Source organism: Cyanistes caeruleus, chromosome 1, assembly GCF_971803275.1.
Source record: "Cyanistes caeruleus chromosome 1, bCyaCae1.hap1.1, whole genome shotgun sequence".
Taxonomy (NCBI): Eukaryota; Metazoa; Chordata; class Aves; order Passeriformes; family Paridae; genus Cyanistes; species Cyanistes caeruleus.
This window is the reverse complement of record NC_141701.1, coordinates 71689936-71716583: the sequence shown is the minus strand read 5'-3', so window position 1 is coordinate 71716583 and position 26648 is coordinate 71689936. Positions and strand designations below refer to the sequence as shown.

At 44.9% G+C, this 26648-nt stretch overlaps 1 protein-coding gene and 1 long non-coding RNA gene across 6 annotated transcripts in view; both read right to left on the bottom strand.

Moving 5' to 3' along the window:
- ADCY2 (adenylate cyclase 2) overlaps nt 1-26648 on the bottom strand; it is a 294388-nt gene that overhangs the window by 94853 nt on the left and 172887 nt on the right. The window lies entirely within an intron of this gene.
- Nucleotides 12852-14967, bottom strand: LOC147655590 (uncharacterized). The gene is made up of 2 exons (XR_015273729.1): nt 14790-14967; nt 12852-14394 (listed from the first exon to the last, which is right to left on the bottom strand). It is a non-coding gene; the product is annotated as an uncharacterized LOC147655590 (long non-coding RNA).

Here is a 26648-nt window from a genome sequence, read left to right as displayed (position 1 = left end):
AGCTCCCGTGAGATGTGATAGCTGGCGCCCACTGTGAAGGGCCCTGTTAACGGACCCCAAGGATGAACTGTGGATTTTATCCAAGAAGTTCTGGCTGTCAGCTGCCTCTGAGTGCAGCAGACTGGTCTTTCTCAGGTGGCTCTTGGGGGGAGGAAGTGATAACCCTCTAGCATCCAGAGGACCACTTCCCTGAGGAGGACTTCCCTGCAGCCCCTGTCCAGTGGACCAAAGGAGGGGGAGTATACCCCAAGTTAGATTGAGGGTGCTCACAAGTTGTGGGAAGGGTGCATTGCTGCCCAGGAGTGGTGGAAGGGGGGCCACGAACCTACAGGCCACAATAGTTGGCTGCGGAAAGCACCCTGTCCCTGAGACCAGCCCTGGAACTTTTATCTTTAGTTTGTTGTTTCTTTTGCTGCAGGGGAGGGTGGATTTTTGCTGTGCTGGCAGCTTAACATCAAGGAAAATGGATGCGAAATTCTCAGCACAGAAGAGAGGGATTTATTTTCAAATTTTGGGTACCCTGGAGGGTGGGAAAAGAAAGTTTTCAAAAGGGTTATTAAAAAAGTTTGTTCAATGGCTCTTTTTCCACTTTCCAAGGGTAACCCCAGAGGAAATACCAACCATCCCCTTCTGGGATGTAGTTGGAAGCAAATTAACAGCTTCGACAAATAAAGGTGATGCAATGGTTGCTAAATTCTTTTCATTGTTTGTGGTAATGCAATCAGTGATAGCTGAAGAAAAGAAAGTGGAGGAAAAGCTTGAACTAATGCCCCAACCTCCCCTGTCCCCTGATCCAAAGTCCTTGTCCCTTGCTTTGGGAAGTCTGTGCCAGGCAAACCGCGATGAAGCGCAGGAGAGCTACCAACTCCCTGGCCTCCCACAGACTTCTCGGTACCCTTGCCTTGAGAGCGATGGCCACGCTGTCAAGGACCCTTTCCTAAACCCCTCTTTCCCAGTTGTTAACCCTCCAGTTCAAGTGAATGCCCCTAAAGGAGATTCCCAAGTTTTCCCTGAGTCCTCCCCTGCCCCTCAGAATGATCTCCAAGAGACACAAGATGGTGGAAGCCACATGGCTCAGCCCCCACCATCTTCTCCGCACAATCCCTTTCACCCTGTTCCTGCCAACCCCTTCCTATCCCCTGACCCCACCCCTACCCATGCCCCTCCTTCTCCTCCCCTCTCCCCAAACTCCATCCCTTCCCCAGGTGACCTCCCTTCCTTTCCACCGGCTCCACTTCCTGTTCTCATGACATCAGCTGTTCCCATGATGTCACCTGCGAACAGCAACTCCCATTCCAATTGCTGTCCCACCCCTGTTCCCTCCTCTTTCTCTGGCAGCTCTCATCGTCTTCCAGCTTCAACTTCCCTTGATGGCATGGGAACTGGAAGCCATGAGACAAAAAAACAGAACCTGGAACAGGAGATCATCCCCTTTGCTGCACCTGTTACCTATAGGTGAGCAAGAGGAACCCCTAGGTGGCAACCTTTTGATTATCAGCATAAAAAGGAACTTTGCAAAGGTCAGAAGGAGTTTGGGAAAAAAGTGAATATTTTAAAGGTCTTTTAAAAGCCACCTTTTCCTCAAACACACGAGCTCCTGACAAAATCAGGGATTTGTTTGCATGCCTCCTAACCCAAACAGAATATCTGTTGTGGGAGAGGATATGGAAGATTATTACAGGAAGTCCTTCCTGAGTTCGTGCAAAGCCCTGACTGCCATTGATGCAGATAACAACAATATCTCAATGGACCACTTGTGTGGTGAACGGGATTGGTCGCAAGCTAGAATTCAGGCTGAAAAAATACCACAGCCTGTGTTAGAACAGGTAAAGAGAGCTGCAGAGAAGGCCTTTATCCTTATGCCCACAAAAGAACCTAAGCAAAGTTATGTGAATATTAAACAGTTTCCCTCTGAGGCTTTTATAGATTTTGTTGAAAGGCTCCGAGTTGAAGTGGAGAGGCAGGATGAGAGACGGCAACTACAGGAACAGATAATAATGGAAGCAGCCCAAGCAAATGCTAATGATGTCTGCAAGAAGATCATCCTAGGCCTGCTCTTTGAGCCACCACTGACCCTCGACTTGATCATTGAAGCCTGCACAAAGAGAGCCATCATCCCAGAGCCTCAAGGAAAAGGAGACAGAATGGAGAAAACAGTTGCTGCTGCTACTCCAAAAATACACCAACAGCCTTTTAGGTGTTCTAACTGTGAGCAGGAGGGACATGTAGCAAAAGTTTGCCTGAAGAGGCAGCTTCTGCAAAATAAACCAATAAGTTCTCAGCGGGGAGGGGGACAACCACTTCCAAAAAACTAGATGGGAAGCGTGGGCCTGCATTGCGTGTAGACAAAAATGAAGCAGGTCAGAATAGGGACCCAGAGAAGGTTTGGAAGCCACAGACTCCCTTTAAGCAAGTTGTGACACAAAACAGATTCTTTAATAGAGACAACTGGCAGGTTGTGTCTGTTGACCCACTTGACAAAGACTTATTTGCCAGACTGGACTGTAAGTATGTTGTTATCAGGGACACCAAGCACACACCCCAGGAGACTGAAGTCTTTCCAGCAATCATAACATCAGAGCTGGAGGCACTCATTCTCATGGCACATTGTGTCCACCCACCCTTCTTTATGCCACAGGGCCAAATCATCGCCCAGGCAATTCTGGTGCCAAATGAGATGCCAGTGGACAATTCTTCACCAGGCGTCTACTGGGCAGAAGTCATTGGAGAAGACAAGCCTTGGATGGGGTGTGGACTCCGGCAAGGTGAAGATTACCTTCACCTTGATGGAGTGTTGGACACAGGGGTAGATGTGACAATCATCCCAACCACCAGATGGCCGTCACATTGGAAACTGCAATCTGTGATAGGTAAAGTACAGGGCATTGGGGGTGCCCAATTAGCCAAACAATCTAAGAGCATTGTCCAAACTGAAGGGCCAGATGGGCAATTGGCCAGCTTACGCCCATTCATTTTAGACTATAAAGTTCCCCTGTGGGGGAGAGACGCCATGTCCCAATGGGGAGTGAAAATAGAAATCCCAAAAACCCCTCGGGATTTTTTATAGCGACCGCTGATGAGAGCCCTGCCCAGAAGCTGAACTGGAAAACAGAAGAGCCAGTATGGGTGGCTGAATAAACAAAAATTGAAGGCACTCAGTGAATTGGTAGAAAAGCAGTTAGCAAAAGGCAACATTGTGCCAACCACCAGCCCTTGGAATTCCCCGGTCTTTGTTATCAAGAAGCTGGAAAAGGACAAGTGGCGACTCATCCAGGACCTTAGAGAAATTAACAAAGTCATTGAAGACATGGGGTCTCGTCAACCAGGAATACCCTCCCCGTTGATGCTCCCCCCAGAATTGGAATTTGGCAGTTACTGATACAAAAGACTGTTTCTTCCAGATTCCTCTTGACCCTGCTGATGCCCCACGGTTTGCCTTCTCAGTTCCCTACATCAATCGAGAAGCGCCAATGAAACGCTACCATTGGCGAACCTTGCCTCAAGGCATGAAAAATAGTCCCAGTATCTGCCAGTGGTACGTTGCTTCATTGCTGTCCCCAGTGCGTGCCAAAGCAAGAGAAACCATCATCCTGCACTATTTGGATGTTGTGCTCGTGTGTGCCCCTGATGATGATATACTACAGCATGCGCTTGACCTAGTTGTCAATGTTTTGATTGCTGCAGGATTTGAACTCCAAAAGGACAAAGTTCAACCCTTGGAGGTATCTGGGGCTCCAAATTAGCAAGAGGGCCATTACTCCTCAAAAACTGATTATCAGAAACAACCCAAAAACCTTAGCTGATCTCCACCAGCTGTGTGGGTCCTTAAATTGGGTCAGACCTTGGCTGGGCTTAACAACAGAAGACCTAGCCCCCCTTTTCAATTTATTGAAAGGGGAAGAAGAGCTGAGCTCTCCTAGGGTCCTAACCCAAGAGGCCAAGCTAGCTCTGGAGAAAGCTCAAGAGGTGATGGCAACAAAGTAAGCTTATCGCTGCCTGCCAGACTTGCCATGTAAGTTTATTGTTTTGGGAAGACTGCCACACTTCCATGGCTTCCTTTTCCAGTGGGATCAGGGCCAGAGGGATCCACTCTTGATCATAGAGTGGGTATTCCTCAGTGACCAGCGGTCCAAAAGTATCACCAGGCCACAAGAATTATTGACTCAATTGATCCGGAAGGCTAGGGCAAGAATGCCAGAACTGGTGGGGTGTGACTTCGCATGCATCCATCTACCACTTACCCTAACATCAGGTAAGTTGACAAAAGAGGTTCTGGAGCAGTTACTTAGGGAAAATGAGACTCCAATTTGCTCTAGATAGCTACCCAGGACAAATTTCAATTCATAATCCTGGTCATAAATTATTTAATTCAGCATTTAAATTAGTGCCCAAGGGAAAACAAAGTTGGAGGCCACTCAATGCTGTGACAGTTTTCACAGATGCATCTGGAGCATCCCACAAGTCAGTGATGACTTGGAAGGATCCTCAGACTCAGAAATGGGAGACAGATATAAAAGAGGTTGAGGGCTCCCCTCAAATTATTGAGTTAGGTGCAGTCATCAGAGCCTTCAAGAGGTTTTCTGAACCTTTTAATCTAGTCACTGATTTGGCCTATGTTGCAGGAGTAGTATCTAGATGCTGTTTTAAAGGAGGTCTCTAATCCTATCCTGTTTAAGTTAGTATCAAAATTAGTTTATCTTGTTTCCCACCGAGAGCAACCTTTCTATGTGATGCATGTGAGGTCACACACTGACTTTCCAGGTTTCATTGCAGAGGGGAACAGAAGAGCAGACACCCTGGCTGCCCCAGCTGAGATGGTCAACCTGCCAGACATCTTTCAGCAGGCAAAGCTGAGCCATCAACAATTCCATCAAAATGTGCCTGGCATTTCCATCTAAAGTGAGACCAGGCCAAAACCATCGTAGCTACATGTCCCAGTTGCCAAAGATAGGCAGTACCAACCTTGAGTGCTGGTGTAAATCCAAGAGGCCTCAACAGCTGTGAGGTGTGGCAGATGGACGTGACTCATGTCCCACAATTTGGCAGGCTGAGGTATGTTCACATTTCAGTGGATACTTTCTCCAGAGCAGTCTATGCTTCTGCCCACACAGGAGAGAAGACCACAGATGCATAAAAACACTTAGTGCAGGCCTTCTCTGTGTTGGGGATCGCTAAAAAGATTAAAACAGATAATGGTTCCACATACACCTCCAAGGCCTTCCAAGAGTTCCTGCAAAAATGGGGAGTAAACCATAAAACAGGCATTCCTTACTCCCCCACAGGTCAAGCCATCATTGAGTGAACACATCAGTCGCTCAAGAGAGTCCTAGAGCAGAAGCAGAGCAATACCACCAGTGATCCACCACAGTTTAAATTCTGTAAAGCATTGTTTACCATAAATTTTCTAAACTGCTCATTTGAACACCTTAACCTGCCTGTTGTTTGACATTTCAGTAGTAACACAGCTGAAATTGAGAGAACACCCCCCAGTTTTAATAAAGAGTCCTGAGACAGCAAAAATAGAGGGGCCATTTGAGTTAATCACTTGGGGTCAGGGATATGCTTTCGTGTCCACACCCTCCGGGTTGAGATGGGTCCCTCAAAAGTGTGTCAAACCGCACATCCCCAAGCCTGTACCACGATCAGGTCAGTCCACCAAAGATGTAACTGTGGCTTCCCTCCGGATGTGCCGGCGCCAAGGAACTGAAAAACCCGATCTCCTAATGGATTGTGTCAGATTATCCCTGACTGTTCTTTTTCCCAATGATATGTCAGATGTTTTTAGTTAATGTTTACCCTGTCCTTGATTTCCTCTCCCCAGAAAAATGCCATCCTGTTGCTTTGTTCAGTGCGCTCGCCCTAGAATGTTCTCTGGATCAGAGAACATGTTCCTAAACATCATTTGGATCCTGATTCTCCTTGTGCCTGTCATCAGAAGCATGGATCATCCTTCAACCAAGAAAGAATGTGTGGGTCACCCTGGCACAGGCACTGAAGCAAAATCATCTGTGCCTGTCGATGGCAGCCGCTGATGACCCATTGTCAACCTGCCTGGTGGGAATTCCATTTAAGCCTAATGAATACCCAGAAAGTTTAAAAACCCTGCACATAGAGATTAACTCTCGAACACCCTACCAAACTTCTGTTAAACTTTCTCCTTCTTATGGTAGCATTTATAGTGCAAAAATGCCCATAACAAACCCTCTTGTTTTATGGAGAAATTGGATTAAGAAATTACCCATAGCAAAGGAAGAACCCCAAGAGTTTGAAACCTTGGGATCCTCCTTTTCCCCATATTGCATACGGTTTGTGTTTCAGCCACACCACAAAAAAGAGCAATTTGTTTCAGTCATTCAGTATAAGAAAGAATACACTGCTTCCAATTGGTCCTAATTGATCTGCCATATAAAAATGGCCTCAACCGAAAATTACCATCCCCTAAAGTTAGACAAAAGCAACTTCTTGATTTGTGGTAATCGAGCATGGGCAGGAATCCCCTCTCGCCTTCTTGGAGGCCCATATACTTTGGGGAGGTTGTCACTGCTTTCTCCCAACTGATGCAGTCATATAGGGAACACCGATCGGAAGATCTCGCGTTGTACGGGAAGATAGGGCTCCTCTTTCTCCAATGTTCTATTACTCATAATATTACAGTGCTTACATCATCATATCTCGGGTATATAAATACCTGCGCACCGGAAATAAATGCTCTTCACCATCCACCACATTGGTGTTAGCGTGTGATTAGTCCGACAGGCCTGTAAGTTTAGCTGTCGTGTCGCCCACGAACCGGGTCGCTACACCTCATTCTGAGGCAACACGTGGCGCCGAAACCCGGGACCGCTCCCCGATACACGGGTTCGAGCGGCCGGAGTTCGGGAGTCTCGCCAGATGCTGAGGGACGGCTGGAGCGGCAGGACTGACTTCAGCGGGGAGGACACTCCCATACCGCCGATATGCAGTCGATCAGCAAGGTAGTTTTGCAACTGCACAAGCAGTGGAGTATCGATTATAAATCAGGAGACTTTGAACGCGTGATTGTCAGATTGTTAGAATTGAGCGCTGTCGATGATCTGGTAGATATTATTCTCCCAGATTGCTGGGATAGGTGTACCGAGGTGCTCGCGAATGACGTGTTGTGCTTTGAGTTTAGTAAGTACCTAAAAAGCTGGGCGAGAGTTATGGAAGTGCTGCGAAAAGCACTTCACGAACAGAAAACTTGGAAGGCAGCTCAAAGCTGTTTAAAGGTTACACCGTGGGTGGGGGTTGGAGCTGCCACGCAGACCGCTTTTGCTGATTGCCCCACCGATTCTAATGAGCCATCTAATGACGGGCGACCCGAGTCGCCGTCCCGCCTGCCCGATTCTAATGCGGGTCTGGCCGTGGAACACACTTTGCCGCCGGGGCGTACTGATGCCGCGGAGTCACGGGGCGCGCCCGACACCGTGGGCCCTGGAGATGTCGGGGAAAGGCCTCCGCCATACGCGCCGCGAAATGGCGCCAGGGAGAGTTAGGGGCGGAGCTAAGGGTGCCTAACGCGCGTGGGCATATGCGATTGGGAGCCTAACGGGAGGCGGGCGGACAGCGCCGACAGTGAAGGGGAGGAGAGCTCACGGCCCAATCAGGGATCATGCTCTAGAGTATCTCCTTGTAAGGAGAAGAACCCGCTGGAAGGAAGGCGGAGAAAGGGAGGGGAGAAAGCCGTCCCTGGGAAAGGGAGAGGGCGAAGCCCAACAAAAAGGCACCGTAGCCCGGAAACCTCAAGTCAGTCGACTTCCGGCACTGACCCAGACACCGGTCAGAGCAGGCAGTCAAATGACGAGCCCACTGCACGAGTTTGCAACCACAGTAAACTAAGCCCTTGTATTTACACCAAAGGCTTTGGCTCCTCCACTGACTTTGTTAGGAGATCCACGTCCCTTCTAGAGGGGTCAGTCTCCTCTCTCTCCGAAGTTGTTTTGCAGGGCGAAGCAAAATCTCAGCCTTCAGCTCATGTGACAGAAACACCTCTGTGCCACCCTAAAGAAAGAGTGCTGCTTTTGTGCGAATTGCGCTGGAGTTGTGCAAGACATCGTAGCTGGGCTGCAGCTACTGGTCTGACAAAAGGCAGCCAAAATAGCTCAGCTGAGAGAGCGTTGGATTGGGAATCAGGGTGGAAATTGGTCCTGACAGGTCAAGGGTATGCCGCAGTGGAGAAAGATAATATTATTAAGTGGTGTCCATTAAAATCAATAAAGCCTGTTCTGTATAACCTAACTAATGAAACCTCAGAGCTTCTTTTAACAGGTCTACCACTATAATCCTCCACGTCGACCTCGCTTCTCGTCCTTGACATGGACATCAGCAGTTTTGCAACAACGTCTGTGCCTTTGTGCTTTCCTGTTTCTAAGCCTGCCTCGCATTGGACAGGGAGAACTGGATGTGCATCCTTACCGGCCGTGCACCTGGAGACTTCGCAATCCGTTGGACGGTAGAGTAATTGCCCAAACTGTGTCTAATGCCCCTAGCTTTATCGTTCACATTAGCGATATATTTAACACCGATGGAACAGGAATTGACCCTAGTCAGGGAAAACCTCTTGCCTACATTAATTGGGGAACATACTGGTGCCCTAGTGTCAACCCCGGTAAAAGCTATTGCACCTATCCTGGGTACGGGTTTTGTGGGTATTGGGGTTGTGAAACCATCGTCACCAGTAACCAGTGGACACCAGCTAGGAGAGATAGTTTCCTAGACGTGGGTTTTTGGCCCAAAGGCTGCAAGCAATCCACATTTGGAAAGAGCGGTATGATCACTGCTAAAGGAAGCTGTTCCCACCTGAATGTAACAGTTCTGCAACCTCAGGACACCAACTGGTCACTAGGATGAAAGTGGTCAGTCTTCCTTCATAGCTGGGATACAGACCCAAGCACGATCGTTCAAATTATCAGAGCTTCACCACCACACCACACCACTCTCGGACCCAACAGAGTTGTAGCCCAACAATACAATCACATAAACAGCAATCCCACGCCTAGCCTCACTAGAGCCACATCAGCACTTCATGGTGCACTCGAACAGACTTCTCATGCCCTCTTTCATCGCATGCTAAATGCTGCATTTCTATCGCTAAATGCAACAAAGCCAGACCTTACCTGTTCTTGTTGGCTTTGCTATGATGCCTACCCGCCCTTTTATGAAGGGGTAGCCCTTAATGCCATGTTCAGTTACTCCAGAGCGAATGACCCCAAGCGATGCTTGTGGAACACCCCTCGCAAGGGAATCACATTAGAGCAAGTTTTGGGCAAAGGCGTTTGTATAGGCAACAGACAGGCAGTACAACGCCATGAAGAAATCTGTGGCACTCCTGTGACTCTAGATAAGACCGAGTCCTGGGTAATTCCAGGAACTTCGGGAATCTGAGCCTGTAGCTCCACAGGTATCACCCCATATATTTCCATCAAACACTTTGATGAAACTAACGATTTCTGTGTCCAAGTGGTTATTATCCCTAGGATCCTTTACTTCCCTGGAGACGAATTACCCTACCACCAGGAGAGAGGTTCCCCACGCCACAAACGAGAACTAATCACCGCCATCAGCCTTGCAGTACTGTTAGGTCTAGGAGCAACAGGTGCAGCGACCGGTGTCACAGCCCTGGTGACTCAGAACCAAGGTCTAGCCCAACTGCAGACAACGGTAGATGAAGACCTGCACAGAATCCAAGAATCCATCTCCAACTTGGAGCGATCCCTCAACTCCCTTGCCGAGGTCGTGCTGCAGAACAGACGAGGACTGGACATCTTACTCATGCACCGAGGAGGTCTGTGTGCTGCCTTGGACAAGAAGTGTTGTTTCTATGCCAGCTATTCAGGGCCAATCAAGCAGTCCATGGCAGAGCTACAACAAAGACTTGAAGAGCGTAGCCATCAATGCTCTCAGCAGAACTGGTTTAGTTCAATGTTCAACCAATCCCCATGGATTATTACCCTTGTTTCCACGTTGGCAGGACCAGTTATTGTTGTTGTGTCCGTACTTATTTTTGGTCCTTGTCTGCTTAATAAGTTAGCCCAGTTTATAAAAACCCATTTAGATAAGATTGACATTTTATATTTAGAACAGAGACAGTTAACCTGAGTTTGCATGATAGTTCATACTAACACACCGCGGTTTCGTTTCACGTTCGTTACTAACAAGTTCACGGTTTGTTGTTAATTACATAAGTTGTTCAGTTGTAAAGTTCTGTTCATGGAGAAGGGGGGAGATGATGCAGTCAGATAGGGAACGCCGATTGGAAGATCTCGCGTTGTACGGGAAGATAGGGCTCCTCTTTCTCCAATGTTCTATTACCCATAATATTACGGTGCTTACATCATCATATCTCGGGTATATAAATACCTGCGCACCGGAAATAAACGCTCTTCACTGTCCACCACATTGGTGTTAGCGTGTGATTAGTCCAACAGGCCTGTAAGTTTAGCCGTCGTGTCGCCCACAAACCAGGTCGCTACACCTCATTCTGAGGCAACATCCCAACAAAACCCAAATTATGAATTGGCAGAACAAAAACAATGTTTTGATCATCCAAAAGCGAAGTATTAAGGATTTGGATGAAGATTGCGATTCCGAAATTTTCCATTGGTCACACCTCAAAAGATCTGCTGTCTCCCTCTTTTTGCCTTAGGTAAAGCAAAAGCTCTAATTGAACTGGGCCACTTAGAGTGTTGGGTTGCAAAAAAAGTGAATTTAACATCAACCGCTATTAGTGGCCTTCTAGATGATGAGGAGATAACCAGGAAAGCAACGTTACAAAATTGCGCTGCCATTGACTATCTGCTTCTTGCATATGGCCATGGGTGTGAAGATTTTGAAGGGCTCTGTTGCTTTAATTTAACATCCAAAAGCCAAAGTGTCCACACTTCCATCAGTAAGATGCAAGAACTTCTTGGAAACATCAAACAAGAAACCGAAGACTGGCTGAGTTCTACCTTTAAAGGATGGGGACTAACAGGATGGCTAGCTTCTATTGTCACAACCATTCTGTTGATTTTCTTAGTTATATTTCTTATTCTAATTGCCTTTTCCATTTTAAAGAGAGTTATCTTAAAGACTATCCAAAATACTGTCTCTCCCACCAAAGAAGTCAATCATGTAGAAGTATTCACACAGCAGTCCTGGTGGAGAAATGTGTTTTCCCGATCAGAATCTATTCCTCTGTGCCAAAACTCCCCTTCTTAAATAGAAAACGGGGAGATGTTGCAGAGTGTTTCTTGTTAACGGTATGTTCGGTTATTACCTAAGTTGATGGTTTGGTCCAAATGAGACCCTCCCACCCCATGTTGTCAATCTACCCTGAGTCTCCTGTCAATCCTGTCTAAGGCCCACCGCATGCTTGGAATTCCACTTCAGAAATCCCCTAAACTTCAACGACTGATTAGTCCATGTGATCCAACTTTCCCCCCACTACCTCCCTCATTGGATGATGATTTTGTGAACCCTGCCTTTTATCCTCCCCAGGATATCTCTGATTAGCTGATGCTTTGTACCCTCCCTTCGAACCGCCTCCCTGTTTCAGCTGTTGCATGCTCACATTTTGTCTTTTGCCCCCAAGATTCCCCAGAGCAGTAAATCCTCTATTATCACATGGCTTCTACATTTTCATGGTATTGTAGAAAAGTCTCTTTCTCAAAATGAATAGTTGTTTTCCTACACATATTCATACAACATACAATTTTTTACCAATGTCTCCACAAGCATCAAGCTGCATTCTTTTTTTATAGTATGTCTCAGTCAGTATAGCAGAAATTTTGCAGATTTTACAACTGCATTTTACAGCATCCCAAACATGAGTGGTTCTATTTAACTGTCATCAGCGTTTCTTGAGAATCACCTACTTTATCCACATGTGTAACATGCATATTATACTACCAAAAGAAGTTCTGCCACTTCTTTTTCAGTGCATCATCATTCATATTGCTCATACTTGTCAAACATTTCACCTTCAGAGAGTCATATTAAAAATATTAAAATGCTATTATATTCTATGCTATGTAACAACATACTTCTGTCTTTTACTGGCTAGATAAAAATTTTAACTGAATTGAAAAAATTAGGAAGGAACTGTTGTGCAGTGATTTATGAAAGTTATAGTAAATCTATTTATAGCATTACACAGCTTTTTAACGATAGTCTGTTTGCATAATTAAGAATCCTTGCACAAAGTTTGAACAAAAACATAACAACAACAATAATATTTAATTGCATTTTATATACAAAATCAATAGAGCTTTAGCTACGAGCAATATGTTATTCATATGCTACTGATTCTAAATTTGGTTGTGACATACTGTTTGTTCCTCAAACTCACTGAAGATGCACACATTAATTCACAAGAACTCCAGAAAATACATATAGGATAGAAAAATAAGCCCTACAGTTTACACAAAATGAGGAAAATGGAGAGAAACTTGATCACAGGACACACACAAGATAAGCAATCAACTCTCATTAGGAAGGCATGTATTAATAGAGAAACAAATGATTACTTATAAAAGAAAGGTTTAACCTAAAAAGCTGGTATATAATAAAAACCAAAACCATGTGATTTTGATTGTATTACCTTGCTAGAACAATGAAAACCTCAGAAATCCTTGGACATATTTGCAAAGTATTTGCATGTCACAATAACAACACCAGGCACACTAACTCTTGAATTCTATTTTTATAACTCCTCTAACAAGCTAAACATATTTTTCCCCTATGGTATCAAAAAACAAATGTTCCTTTTTACTGTGTGGTGTCTGTGGAAGGATGTATGGTAAAATAACCTGGAAGAATAATTTAAAAATGCAGAAAGACTACTGGTGCAATTATTTTTATTTTTATTTTTGGTAAATACGGACAGAAAGTGAAGCTATTATCAATTTAAAATTCCTTTCTTCCAGACAGATTTTCTCCAGCAATCCCTACACTACAAAATCAGTGATGAGGAGTTACTCCCCTGGAGTAAACTTCTTTATTGTAACTGTGATTTTAAAGAATTTTAGCAGTGTAGAGAGTGTTACAGCTGCAAATAATCCCTATGAGCACCAGGACTTTTTCTAAATTACATTAAAAAAAAAAAGTTCAGCCACAGTTGTTGCAGCATTATCAGCCCTGGACTGCCTAAGGACTTCAATGCTGTATAGGGCATTATTAAAGGTATCTGTGACACACGACTCATAAACAAAACCAGATGTGATCTATAAAGCAAAGGGAATTTAACAAGACCTATTTATAACATTATTTTCCCTCAGTCTTCTCACTCAGTAGCCAATAAAGCTCAGAACTGAGAAGGAAGGTAGGTGTCAGGATCTACTCTGGCTAGAGCATTTCTGAAGAATCGAATGTATGTAAATGGAGAAAGGCAGCCTTCCAAACCTGACATTCCTTTCAAACATTAGGAATAGAGAAGAGCATGAAATAATTAAAAAACATGAAAAAGAAAGTTCTGGAGAAACAACTTTCTCTGAGCAACAGAAACAAAGGGTTTTTGTCCTCAAGGAGTTTAACACAGAACTGGCAGAGCCAAAGGAAGATTGACATATATTGCAGAAAGACTCATAAAAAATTATGTAATGTTACATTCCTACCAAAAAGAAATGATTGGGAAGATGCAAAACTATTAATTCTGGGGTACAAATCAAAGAAGTTGATGCAAGAGTAGAACAGGTTTTAGAGGAAAGTGACAAATTGAACAGGAAAAATGATCAGGGCCATTTTCTTTTCTGATTATACAAAGTTATTTGTAATAACCAGAAGAAAGATGGGACTGAATAGCTGAAGAAAGGTCTCAGAGGACTGAGGCCATGGTTTCACAAGACACGTAATATGATGTACAAACAGCTGTCATCAATAGCTCCCTTCCAGCAAGCTCCACCTGCAGCTATTATGGTCCCCACACCCCTTCTGTTTCCATCAGGCATGGGTGGCAAGCTGAGGAGCTGCAGAAGTAGCCTCTGGGGAAAGAAGTCAGTAGCTCTGCCACAGATCCATTGCAGAACACAACTGATCCATCACCAAAACTGGTGGTATCTCTAGGGAAATGCATGTGAAGAAGGGCAGGAAAACCCAGACAGGGGGAGGAGGAAACCTAAGGAGTGAAATCCAGCAGAAGGAATACCAAGATCAGCAGAGGAGGAAAAGCTACATTCTGGAGCAGACATCCATGCTGCAGCCCATGGAGAACAATGTCAGACCAGATGGATATGCCTGATGAAACTGCAGCTGGTGGAGAGTCATCACTGGAGCAGAGGAAAACCAGAAGGAGGAAACAGCAGCAGCAGAGAGGAGCTCCTCTGTACTGACCACCCTTTATTCCCCTCCATGGCGCTTGAACAGGGTAGGGGAGCTGGGAGTGAAGGAGTGAAGCTGGGCCTGGGAAAGGTGGGAGGAAAGATGTGGCTTTATTATCTGTCTCTTTTGCTTCAATTAGCCAAAATTATACTATTGTCAGGAGATTTAATCTATTTTTCCCACAGTGGTAATTGGTGAATTATTTCCCTGTCTGGATCTAAAGGCTTTCCCATTCTGTTTTTTTCCCCCCCCTATTTTCTCCCCCTTTCCTGCTGGGGCTGGCAGGCAGTGAGTGAGTAGCTCAATAGATGTTTGGCTGTGGGCCATGGCTAAACCACCTCAATATTACACTTTTCTCTAAATACTACAGGAAACTTCCTGTTCAATTGTAGTTAATAGCCTGAAATGTATCTTTTCCCATCTTTTATTTGTGATCCTCCCCCCACCCCGAGCTTCTCTTTCTCCTAATTGTTTACCTGGCGTCAAGTTACCATGGTTACTGAAGTTTCTCTCCTCAGCCCCACGGTGAGAGGCCGGATAGAGTAAAGAGAGGACCCCGCTGGCATTTCCAGCTGCTTGAAGTTTCTTTAGCCCAGGAAAGCACGAGGTTGGGAGAAGAGAACCCTTCTTTCCAACACGGAAGTTTGTAACTCTGTTTTTCCTGTCCCAGAATGCCTCTGAGCTATGGAAGCTGGGAGGGTATGCTTACCTTGCCTTCCCTTTCTTTCCCCCCTGTGTTGCCAGGAAACCAGCTTCCCCCCCCTCTCCCCCTCTGTGGAGAATACTCCTACACCTTTGTGGGCATTTGAAGAAGTTGGTGTCTGTTATTTCTTATCTTGGTGTGTGTAAACTTGACTTGTAGAAAGTTTGTAAGATGTACTAACTGAGAAAAATAATTGGTTCTTTCTCTGATGTTCCCTCACTCCGAGAAACCCTGTTAAAAGAGACTCCCCAGACCCCAAATCCTTGGTCTCTCGTCCCTTGGATTCCCCTTCACAGAAATAAACTGTGGAATGCAAACCAGAGAGAGAGTCCCCCCCTGATTTCTTTACTCGCTCTATAAACTTGAATTCTTGAAGAAAATCAGTGAATCTCACAAACACATGCTGGCTCAAAAATCGAGTGAAGAGAAACCTCATCACTGAGCTAGCCGGGTCACACTCGAGAAGATCGAGTCATTCAATGTTGAAAAAAAGGTTGGGATTGTTACGTGCCATTGGAGCCTGAAAATCTATTATGCTGTGTAAAATCATCAATACAGTAATTTTCCATTATCTGCTAAAAGCAGAAAATTAAAAAACGCTACACAAATTAAGTACTGTCTTACTGCTTGAACAGTCACATTTGATGGCCTATAATGAGAAATCTGGTAACTATTGAACTTGAAAAATCCAATGAAAGTAGCAAGGAAGAAACATTAAAACAAGCACACAGTAATCTGAGCTTTAGACTGAAACTGACTTAAGCAGTCATGAAATAAAACTATACAGTCAATAACTAAAACAACCAAAAGGAAATTGTTTTTTACACCTTATACATTTGAGTTGAAAAAGTGTATCACGGGATTTGAGGATGTCAAAGTTGGTTAAATGCAACATCAATTCTGGTTCATTAAGTAACTGAGTCACACATTTTCTTGCACTCAGATCGCTGGGGAAGCATATGCTAAGATTATCTATTCCACTCTTTCACTGGCATATACTTTATGTAATAAAGAATTGGATGAATAAAAATTCGAAAGAAAAGGTTTAAATAAAGTATATGTAATTGTAAATGATGAAAATATGGAAGGAGAAATCCTCCTCCAGGTCGAGGCAGGATTTCTCTTCCAAAGTTACAGATTGCAAAATCCACCCAGATAACGAACCCCGGCAGGCACATCAACTCGGAGGAAAAGACAGGACAAAGACCATCATAGGGACAAAGAGCTAGCCTGAAAGTCTACCTCCAGACCTGGGCAACGCCCGGCCGACTTCTGCCGGAGACAATCAAGTGAAACAAAAGGGACGAGTCTCAGGAAGATGGTCGTTGCTAAAATTGAACACCCCACCCGCCAAACCTATGCTGGAGTAACTCAATCAAGAAGGACAAAGAGGAAACAACTCCTCCGAGATATCCATCGGCACTGGCCCGGATCCCTCGACTCTGCTGTGATGAAATATGTTAACATACATACAGAATCACTTTGCATTTGAGGAGACTCTGCCCGGACACTTACTAACTCAATCTTCTAGGCCAGGAAATCCATTCACCTGACAATCAGGGACACTTGGTGAATGGAAACAGATTGGAATTCTAGCCTGGGGACATAAAATCCCTATAAAAACCCAGGCCGAAGAACCCTCGGACGTGGATTTGGGAACACCTATACCTTGCGTATCGACCCTGTCCACCCAGTGCTGCGCTGTTCATTTTATTGTGGTTTTTCCTCGCTGTTTTGCTGTTTTGTTAATTTATAATAAATTTATCTTTTTTATCTTTAATCTGCTGTTGCATTTATAACAGATTGGTGCCGTGACTCGAATCGGAAGAAACTGTGGGAGAATCTCGCTGTCCAGGGGGGTACCCCCGCTGATTTCAGCGGCCTGGGGAGCAGAGACCCTCCGCAGTTCGCTCCGATTGCCGAACCAAATTTAGGCTGAGGAGAAAACCATAATAAAAAGGAAACGGATCCAGAGAGCTCGGGAAGGCGAGGAGCCTTCGGGAAAGCCGCGGCTTGGTAGCTCATAAAAAGTCACACGTGCACAAAGACATCCTTGCAGGAAATAGCTGTAAGTACTCTAAGGTTGAGCGGGTGATCGGGCGAGTTTGTGAGAGATGTGACCTGGTCACGAAGCGAGTGTGGACTTCAAGGCCGCGTTTCCATCCTCCCGCGAGGGAATTGGCCGGCCGCGAAGGAAGCGATTCTGTGTGAAAAAGGGTCTCTCTTTCCTTACTTGTAAAGCCTGAGACTAAAGGGAGTCTCAGGGGACCGATCAAAAAAGGGGGCTGAGAGAGGAAGGAATGTCCAGTCGAGCTCTGGAACTGGTAAACTCTCTCAGCCAAAAGATCTAGAAAGCCGGAGCACTGAGAAAACCCCGGTACAGCTAACCGAGAGGTGAGTATTGGCGCGACCTTGGACTTTCAGAAACGAGAAGGAAGACGAACACAACGCAGAGCAGGTAAGAATCTTAAGAAACATGGGGCAGAGAAAAAGTAGAATGCAAAAACTGAATAACGAAAAAGGCCCCTCGGAGGAACCAAAACAATTGTTAGACATCCCACCGGAGAGTCCTTTAGGGTGGATGTTGAAAAATTGGGAAAGCTGTCCCGAAAGACGAGAGAAATCCAAAGCAAAGATGATTTATTACTGTGCCGAGATTTGGGGAGGACAGGAATTAAGAAACTGTCTCACTTGGCCAGTATTAGGGACATTTGATAGATGGACGTGCAAAGAATTACTCGCACATGTAGAGAAAAAGGTCTCTTCAGACGCTGAGGAGAAAGAATATGCCAAACTCTGGTTAAATACCAGAGTACGGCTGTTTCCAATGAAACAGAAAAACGAACATAAGACAGAGACCTGGGAACCCCTGGATCACTTACCCCCTCCATACCGCGGGCCAGTAGAGCCTTCGGTGATGGATCAAGTAGTGCCGTCAGCACCCGAGGGTTCCTTAGGGCAACTGGCAGGAGCACGCTCTCCTCAAATACCTGGAGTGGTGCCAGAAACCCTCACTACCCCCCCACCTGCAGAAACCCCAGCCACCGCACCCTCTCCAGAGTCGGTGTTGGCGCAAGGATGGGGCTTACCCCCTCCACAAATACCGGTCCGGCCATCACAGCTGGGACCACCAAAGGTATCAGAAGAAAACCCTCTGAGTCACCTAGCTGCGGCAGACTTTCCGCAAGCAATGAGGGGAAAAACTCCTGCAAACTCCAGTTCCCCTCCTGCAAGCAGGGCTTGGTGGAAATCAAAAATAGGGAATGGAGAATGGGGGGAGACAGAAAATGGGCATCGAATGTTCCCTCTCAGGGAAGTGCCAACCGCCCCCGGAATAATTGGATTTGTGAACGTACCCCTTAACTCAGGGGATGTACGAGCATTCAAGAAAGAAATGGGGCGGTTGCTGGATGACCCATTTGGGGTGGCCGAAAGGTTAGACGATTTTCTAGGAAGTAGTATCTACACCTATGAAGATCTCATGGCCATCCTGAGATCCCTGTTTAGCCAGGAGGAAAGAGAGATGATTAAGCAGGCAGGCATCAGAGATTGGGAAAGGCGCCACTTGCAGGGAACACCAGGCGACCAAAAGTGGCCGAGTGTGAGCCCGAGTTGGAGCGCCCAGACCGAGGAAGGAAGAAGAAGCATGATAGATTTAAGGAATATCATCGTGCAGGGAATAAGAGAGGCGGTCCCCAGGGGACAAAACATAAGCAAAGTATTTGGGGAATGCCAAAGAAAGGAAGAATCCCCCACCGAATGGTTAGAAAGGCTGCGGAGAAGTCTGCAGATTTACTCTGGGACTGATCCCAGCTCTCCGGTGGGGGAAGTCCTGCTTAAAACTCAATTTGTGGCTAAATCATGGGAGGATATTCGGAAAAAGCTTGAGAAAATTGATGGGTGGCAGGAAAAGAATCTCCAAGAGCTTCTAAGGGAAGCTCAAAAGGTTTATATGAGAAGAGAAGATGAAAAACAGGAACTTCAAGCCAAAATATTAGTGGCTGCAGTAAAGGAAGTTCAAAAACAAGAACAGAAACAAGGTAAACCAATACCTAAGAAACAAAAAGGATCTCAGAAGGAGGAAACTCCTCCTCGAAAGGATCCTCCAGAGTGTTTCTACTGTAAGAAAGTAGGACACATGAAAAGGGACTGCAGGAAACGAATAAAAGATGAACAAATATTTAAGGAAGATTAGGGAAGTCTTGGGCTCTTTCAAATGGGGACAGTAACAGCAAAAGAGCCCTTGATAAAACTGAAGGTAGGTCCCCACCGCCAGGAAATGAGTTTCCTGGTTGATACCGGGGCTGAAAGAACCACCCTGCAGAAGTTACCTATGGGGTGTGAAACAAGTAAAGAAAAAGTAATTGTAATTGGCGCAAAGGGAGATCCATTTAAAGTCTCGGTAATCAAAGAGGTGGAAATCGAGTCGGAAAATAAGATATGTTTAGGGAATTTGTTGCTTGTGGAAGAAGCAGACTACAATCTATTAGGGAGAGATATTATCATAGCTTTAGGAATAAATATCGTTGCAAAAAATTCAGAATTGGTAGTAAAGATATTACATTTAACTTCAAAGGATGAAAAGGAAATCGATCCCCGAGTATGGCACTCAAAAGGGGAAGTGGGGAAATTAGATATTACCCCCATCAAAATTGAAATTAAAAACCCAGAGAATCCAATAAGGATCAGACAATACCCCATCGCAGCAGAAGGGAGAAAGGGTTTGAAATTAATAATTGACGACCTTCTCAAAGGAGGCACCCTCGAACCCTGCATGTCCCAACATAACACCCCCATCCTGGCAGTAAAGAAAGCAGATGGGAATTTCCGATTGGTTCAGGACCTGAGAGCTGTAAATGCTAGAACCCGAACCAGGTTTCCGGTGGTAGCAAATCCTTACACTCTACTAAACAGACTCTCACCAGAGGATGTATGGTATAGTGTAATTGATTTAAAGGATGCATTCTGGACATGTCCTTTGGATGAAGGGAGTAGGAACTTTTTCGCTTTCCAGTGGGAGGACCCGGATACCAATCGAAATCAGCAATTGCGGTGGACTGTCCTCCCACAAGGATTTGTCGAATCTCCGAACTTGTTCGGACAAGCCCTAGAGCAATTACTCACTCAATTCAATCCAGAGGAAGGGATAAAACTATTACAATATGTAGACGATTTGCTAATCGCCGGAATCACGGAGGAGCAGGTGAAAAAATGTACCATTTCCCTGCTGAATTTTCTGGGACAAAAAGGGTTGAAAGTATCTAAATCCAAGCTGCAATTCACAGAGCCCGAAGTAAAATATCTTGGACATTGGATATCGCAAGGGAAAAAGAAATCAGATCCCGAGAGGGTGGCAGGAATCCTTGAACTTCCTGCCCCACAAACCAAGAGACAAATTAGGCAATTTTTAGGGCTCATGGGATATTGCAGACAGTGGATTGAAGGATACAGCAAGAAGGTGAAATTTCTGTATGAAAGACTAAATACAGATCGATTGAAATGGACAGGGCAAGACGAAACTAAATTTCAGGAACTAAAGAATGCCCTCGTCACTGCTCCAGTTCTAACATTACCCAACACAAATAAAGAATTTCAACTGTTTGTTGATATAAGTGGACAAACAGCACAGGGAGTTCTGACCCAGGAATGGGCAGAAAAGAAAAAACCCATAGGGTTTTTGTCCAAAATCCTAGATCCAGTCAGTCGGGGCTGGCCTACTTGCTTGCAAGCAATTGTGGCAGTAGCACTGTTGGTTGGGGAAGCAAAAAAGGTGACTTTTGGAGCTCCCCTGATAGTTTTCACCCCACATGATGTAAGAAACATCTTACAACAAAAAGCAGAGAAATGGTTGACTGATTCAAGGCTTCTAAAATATGAAGCCATGTTAATCAGCTCGCCAGGACTGGAATTAAGAACCACCTCTGCACAAAACCCTGCACAATTTTTGTATGGGGAACCGACAGGTAAGCTACTTCATAATTGCATTGAAGCACTAGAATTACAGACTAAAGTAAGACCCGATCTGGAGGATCAGGAATTGGAAGGAGAAAAATGGTTCATCGATGGCTCCTCAAGAATGATAGAAGGAAAACGTAAATCAGGATATGCCATCATAAATGGTATGACAGGACAGACTGTAGAATCGGGTCCCCTAAAGGCAAATTGGTCAGCACAGGCGTGTGAACTCTTTGCTCTCCTAAGAGCCCTTAAAGGCTTGAAGGGAAAAAGGGGAACCATCTATACAGATTCGAGGTATGCATTTGGGATAGTGCATACTTTTGGGAAAATTTGGGAAGAAAGGGGTCTGATCAACACCAAAGGAAAAGGATTGATACACGAAGAAATAATCAAACAAATTTTAGAAGCGGTCAGAGAGCCACAGGAGATATCTGTGGTTCATGTAAAAGGACACCAGACCGGACGACAATTCCATACAAGGGGAAACAATTTAGCGGATAAAGAGGCGAAAAGAGCGGCATTGTTAACCGTAAGTATTTCTGAGCTAGCCCCAAGGGAACCTCCAGAGGTTTCGGTGCTTCCTTCGGAAAAGGAGCAGGAAGACTTCAAAAAGGTAGGTGGCCATTTCAAAGAGGGTAAATGGTGGTTACCTGACGGGAGGGAGCTGGTCCCAAAGGGAATAGCAAAAGGAATACTCAAAAGACTACATGCACAAACCCATTGGGGAACCAGGGCATTGGCGGAACAATTTCTAAAATTTTTCGGGTGTAAAGGAATCTTCGAGCTCGCAAAGCAAGAGGTACAAGGGTGTGTGATATGCCAAAAGGTAAATAGATCAAATTTTCGGCAAACTAATTGGGGAGGTCGGCCATTCTCATACCGACCATTTGAAAGAATTCAAGTGGATTTCACTGAATTACCAAAAATTGGTAGGAACAAATATTTGTTAGTTATAGTAGATAAATTGACACATTGGGTAGAGGCCTTTCCCAGAGCTAAGGCTACGGCCCAAACGGTGTCTAAAATTCTACTGGAAGAAATAATTCCTAGATATGGTATTGTAGACCATATTGACTCGGACCAGGGCACACATTTTACCTCTAAAATTATCAAACAATTGTCAGATGCATTAGGGATCAGGTGGCAATATCATACTCCCTGGAACCCTCAGAGCTCGGGGCAAGTAGAAAGGATGAATCAGACATTAAAGTCGCAAATATCCAAATTGACAATCGAAACAAAAATGTCCTGGATCAAATGTCTTCCCTTGGCATTGCTGAGTATCAGAACCATGCCGAACTCGGAAACAGGACTGTCCCCGTTTGAAATGCTGTATGGAATGCCATACAAGCATGGTATGCCGGTTGAACATCCTCAAATAGAGGATGTGCAACTTCAACCATATCTCATTTCTATAAATAAAAACTTAGAGGAGTTAAGGAGAAGAGGATTGATTCCTCAGAGCAGCACGTTGGGATTTCCGATCCACCAAATTCAACCAGGGGACAAAGTATTGATCAAAGTGTGGAAAGAGCAACCCCTCAGTCCTCACTGGGAAGGTCCATTCCTCGTCCTCCTGACTACAGACACCACGGTTTGTACGGCTGAAAAGGGCTGGACACACTCTTCCCGAGTGAAGAAAGTTTCGGTTCGCGATCCCCCCGAGTGGAAAGTTGTAACCCCTCCGGGAGAATTGAAAATCAGGCTTCAGCGGAACAGCAAATGAACAACGAAGAAAGGATAAGTTGTATCAATTTTGACTGTTATTGTTTTCCTTTTGTACATTTTAAGTGTGCATATTGTAAACAAACTTGGGTGACTCATTGTTTAGGGGGGCAAAAACCAAGAGGTTTGTGTGCCGCGTGTTACAAAAAGGAAATAGAACAGACCAACCTTTTTCTAGCACTTGCTACCCGGGTGGGCCTCTTGGAACTCGACTCTCCGGAGTGGTTCAGATTTTTCCAGAAGGGACTGCGAGGTCATTTGGACTGTAAGGCGGAACCTCTAATAATTGAGTGCCGCCGAAACATAAAGGTACCGTGCAGGAGCAGCACGATCAAGGCATCTCGGTGGGCAACCTTTAAAAGGAGGTTTGCCATCAGGACGTCAAGGGCCCCTGAAGACAGTCCTTGCTGCCGAGAAGATGGCTATCCCTGCCGTATGTTCTTATACGGGCGGAGGGAATGGCAGAGGGATGTGATTGTGGGGAATCCTGACGATCCTGAACCTAGCCATGTGCTGGGCCGAGGGGATGGGCCCCGAGGCGCCTCCGGGGATGACCTCCCTGGGGAAGTGTGAGCAGTGTCAAACTGCCACAGGAACTGAGCGATTGATCAATTGCCCTCCGGAATTGCACGCAGGGGAATGCTGGGCAAATGATACCCAAATGGACCTGTGTAAATTAGAAAAGAAAATTTGGTGCTCCACCCCGGGGATAAGTACTAGAAAAGGGCGATCACATATCGCAGAGGGAAGAGAGGTCCAAGCGACCCACTTACGAAATAAAAGAGAAATAGGAGGGGTTTCCCCAATCTCGGTCTGCGGGCAGTGTAATAAAACTGTCTGGATTGGGGGAAAGAAACAATCAACGTTCATTGCGTATCACAGAGTCAACCCCTTGTGTTACAATAAAGCAAACTTAAAATATTGTACCATGGGGGGGAAATTGTACTGGGAAGGGAGGAACCTGAAACACGAAACGAAAGTGTCATTCAGTAATGAACCTATAGTTTTAGATTTACTGAAAAATGACGATGACAGGGTGTGTCTGCAGTTTGACCAGGTGATCTGTTTTGCAAAGGATGAGGATGGTTCAGATCCTGAAAATAAAATAAAACAACTGACTCTAGAACTAAAAAGACAGGAAATGGAAAATAAAAGAAAAAGGCTAGAGCAAGAGAGGTTAAACTCTCTCAGTGAACAATATGAGCAATTAGAAAAACAATACGATAATTGGAAGTTACCTAGCCCCAATCAGAATCTATTTATAGATCTGATGCAAGAAATAGCCACTGAATTAGGATTATCCAACTGTTGGATATGTGGTGGCCTGAAATCAGCCGAGAGATGGCCATGGAAGGGAGAAGGATTAACCCCGGAACAATTACTTAAGTGGACAGGATTGAAATTATCTAAAACAACCCGGCGACCAGAGGGGTGGGTGATTGACAAAAGAATCATTGGAACATTTTGCATCAGTCGGGAAGGAAGAGAATTCACCGAGCTAGTTGGTTACACCCCGTGTGTAAAAACTCTCTCGGTAAATTCAGATAAAAAGACAAAAATCTGGCAGCCAGAATCACCCGAGGGCTATTGGAGCCAATCTCGGGAAAATAATTGCGAATGGGTAGATTTAATTGGTCTATGCTGGAACAAACAGGACGGGGCGAATCCCTTCCATGCCTTTCTCGGCCTGAGGGAATATTGGGAGGACCCGGCAAAACTTAACAGAGATTGGAAGGCACCGGATGGGATTTACTGGATATGCGGAAAGAAAGCATACAGTGAATTACCCAAAAATTGGAAAGGATCATGCACACTCGGGATAATTCGGCCTTTTTTTCTTTACGTTACCTAAAGATGAAAGTAGGTCTTTAGGTGCTCCCCTCTTTGAAACTCTAGCCCGACAAAAGAGGGAATTGAAACGGGAGCTACCAATAGCCGGAGGTAACCACAAATGGAAAGGGGAGGAATGGCCCGCCGAAAGGATCATACAATATTATGGACCGGCAACATGGGCAAATGATGGCAGTTGGTGTTACAGGACCCCAATCTACCTCCTCAATCGGCTCATTAGGTTACAGGCTGTGGTAGAAGTTGTTTCAAATCACACTTCAGAAGCCCTAGAACTCCTAGCAAAACAGCATTCCCAGATGAGAGCTTTTGTATACCAAAATAGACTAGCTCTCGACTATTTGCTAGCTGAGGAGGGAGGAGTGTGTGGTAGATATAACGAGTCAGAGTGTTGCATGGAAATAGATGACTTCGGAGAAACTATAAAGGGTCTAGCTGCTGAAATAAAGAAAGTAGCACATGTACCGGTCCAAAAATGGAATTCAATTTTACAAGCTTCTTGGTGGGATCAAATTTTTGGACAAGGGGCATGGTGGAAAAAGCTAGTGTTCTTTATAGGATGTTCAATTGCCGGAGTCATCTTCCTACCCTGCCTAATTCCTTGTCTGATCAGACTAATACATTCTGTCGTTCAAGGAATGCAGATTGCCTCTCTCCCAATAGACCCAGAAAAGGCACAAGGAAATACTGCCCTTCTTTCTAAAATCATGAAGTTAGAAGAAGAGAAAGAGAATAGAAATGCAGTCAAAGCGTTGAGGGAATTTGAAAACAAATATATGTTATCCCCAGAAAATGTAGAAGAGTCAGACAAAGAGGAAAACGACATTATCTAAATCTGTATTCCTCTGAAAAATGTACACAGACACGAATTTTTAATGTGGTGAAATTATTAGGTGGGGGACTGTAATAAAGAATTGGATGAATAAAAATTCGAAAGAAAAGGTTTAAATAAAGTATATGTAATTGTAAATGATAAAAATATGGAAGGAGAAATCCTCCTCCAGGTCGAGGCAGGATTTCTCTTCCAAAGTTACAGATTGCAAAATCCACCCAGATAACGAACCCCGGCAGGCACATCAACTCGGAGGAAAAGACAGGACAAAGACCATCATAGGGACAAAGAGCTAGCCTGAAAGTCTACCTCCAGACCTGGGCAACGCCCGGCCGACTTCTGCCGGAGACAATCAAGTGAAACAAAAGGGACGAGTCTCAGGAAGATGGTCGTTGCTAAAATTGAACACCCCACCCGCCAAACCTATGCTGGAGTAACTCAATCAAGAAGGACAAAGAGGGAACAACTCCTCCGAGATATCCATCGGCACTGGCCCGGATCCCTCGACTCTGCTGTGATGAAATATGTTAACATACATACAGAATCACTTTGCATTTGAGGAGACTCTGCCCGGACACTTACTAACTCAATCTTCTAGGCCAGGAAATCCATTCACCTGACAATCAGGGACACTTGGTGAATGGAAACTGATTGGAATTCTAGCCTGGGGACACAAAATCCCTATAAAAACCCAGGCCGAAGAACCCTCGGACGTGGATTTGGGAACACCTACACCTTGCGTATAGACCCTGTCCACCCAGCGCTGCGCTGTTCATTTTATTGTGGTTTTTCCTCGCTGTTTTGCTGTTTTGTTAATTTATAATAAATTTATCTTTTTTATCCTTAATCTGCCGTTGCATTTATAACACTTTAGTTTTGGTTTTCTTCTCCCTGCTTCAACCATGCAGGGATGCACAGACAATATTCAGCAATAAATCAAGGCTTACTTACAGGACTTTTACGATTCGCTTAAGGAACTGAGAAGGAACTTAAAATTTTTCCTCTAGTAATCTTGCCTGCTGTAGCATGACCCACAACACACCATGGTCCATAACGTTTACCCAGCCCATACCTATGTGACTAGAACCTCCTGCTGTTGTTAAATTTGCCATAAATATTCTCATGTAGCCTGTCTCTCATATTTCATGAGCAGTTCCTCATACTAAGGAGAGGCTGAGAATATTCAGTAGTTGAGACCTTATCTTTTGTGTTTAGTGTTATTTTAGTGTTTTCAAAATAGATTATCCTTCTTTTATGCAGACTATCTAG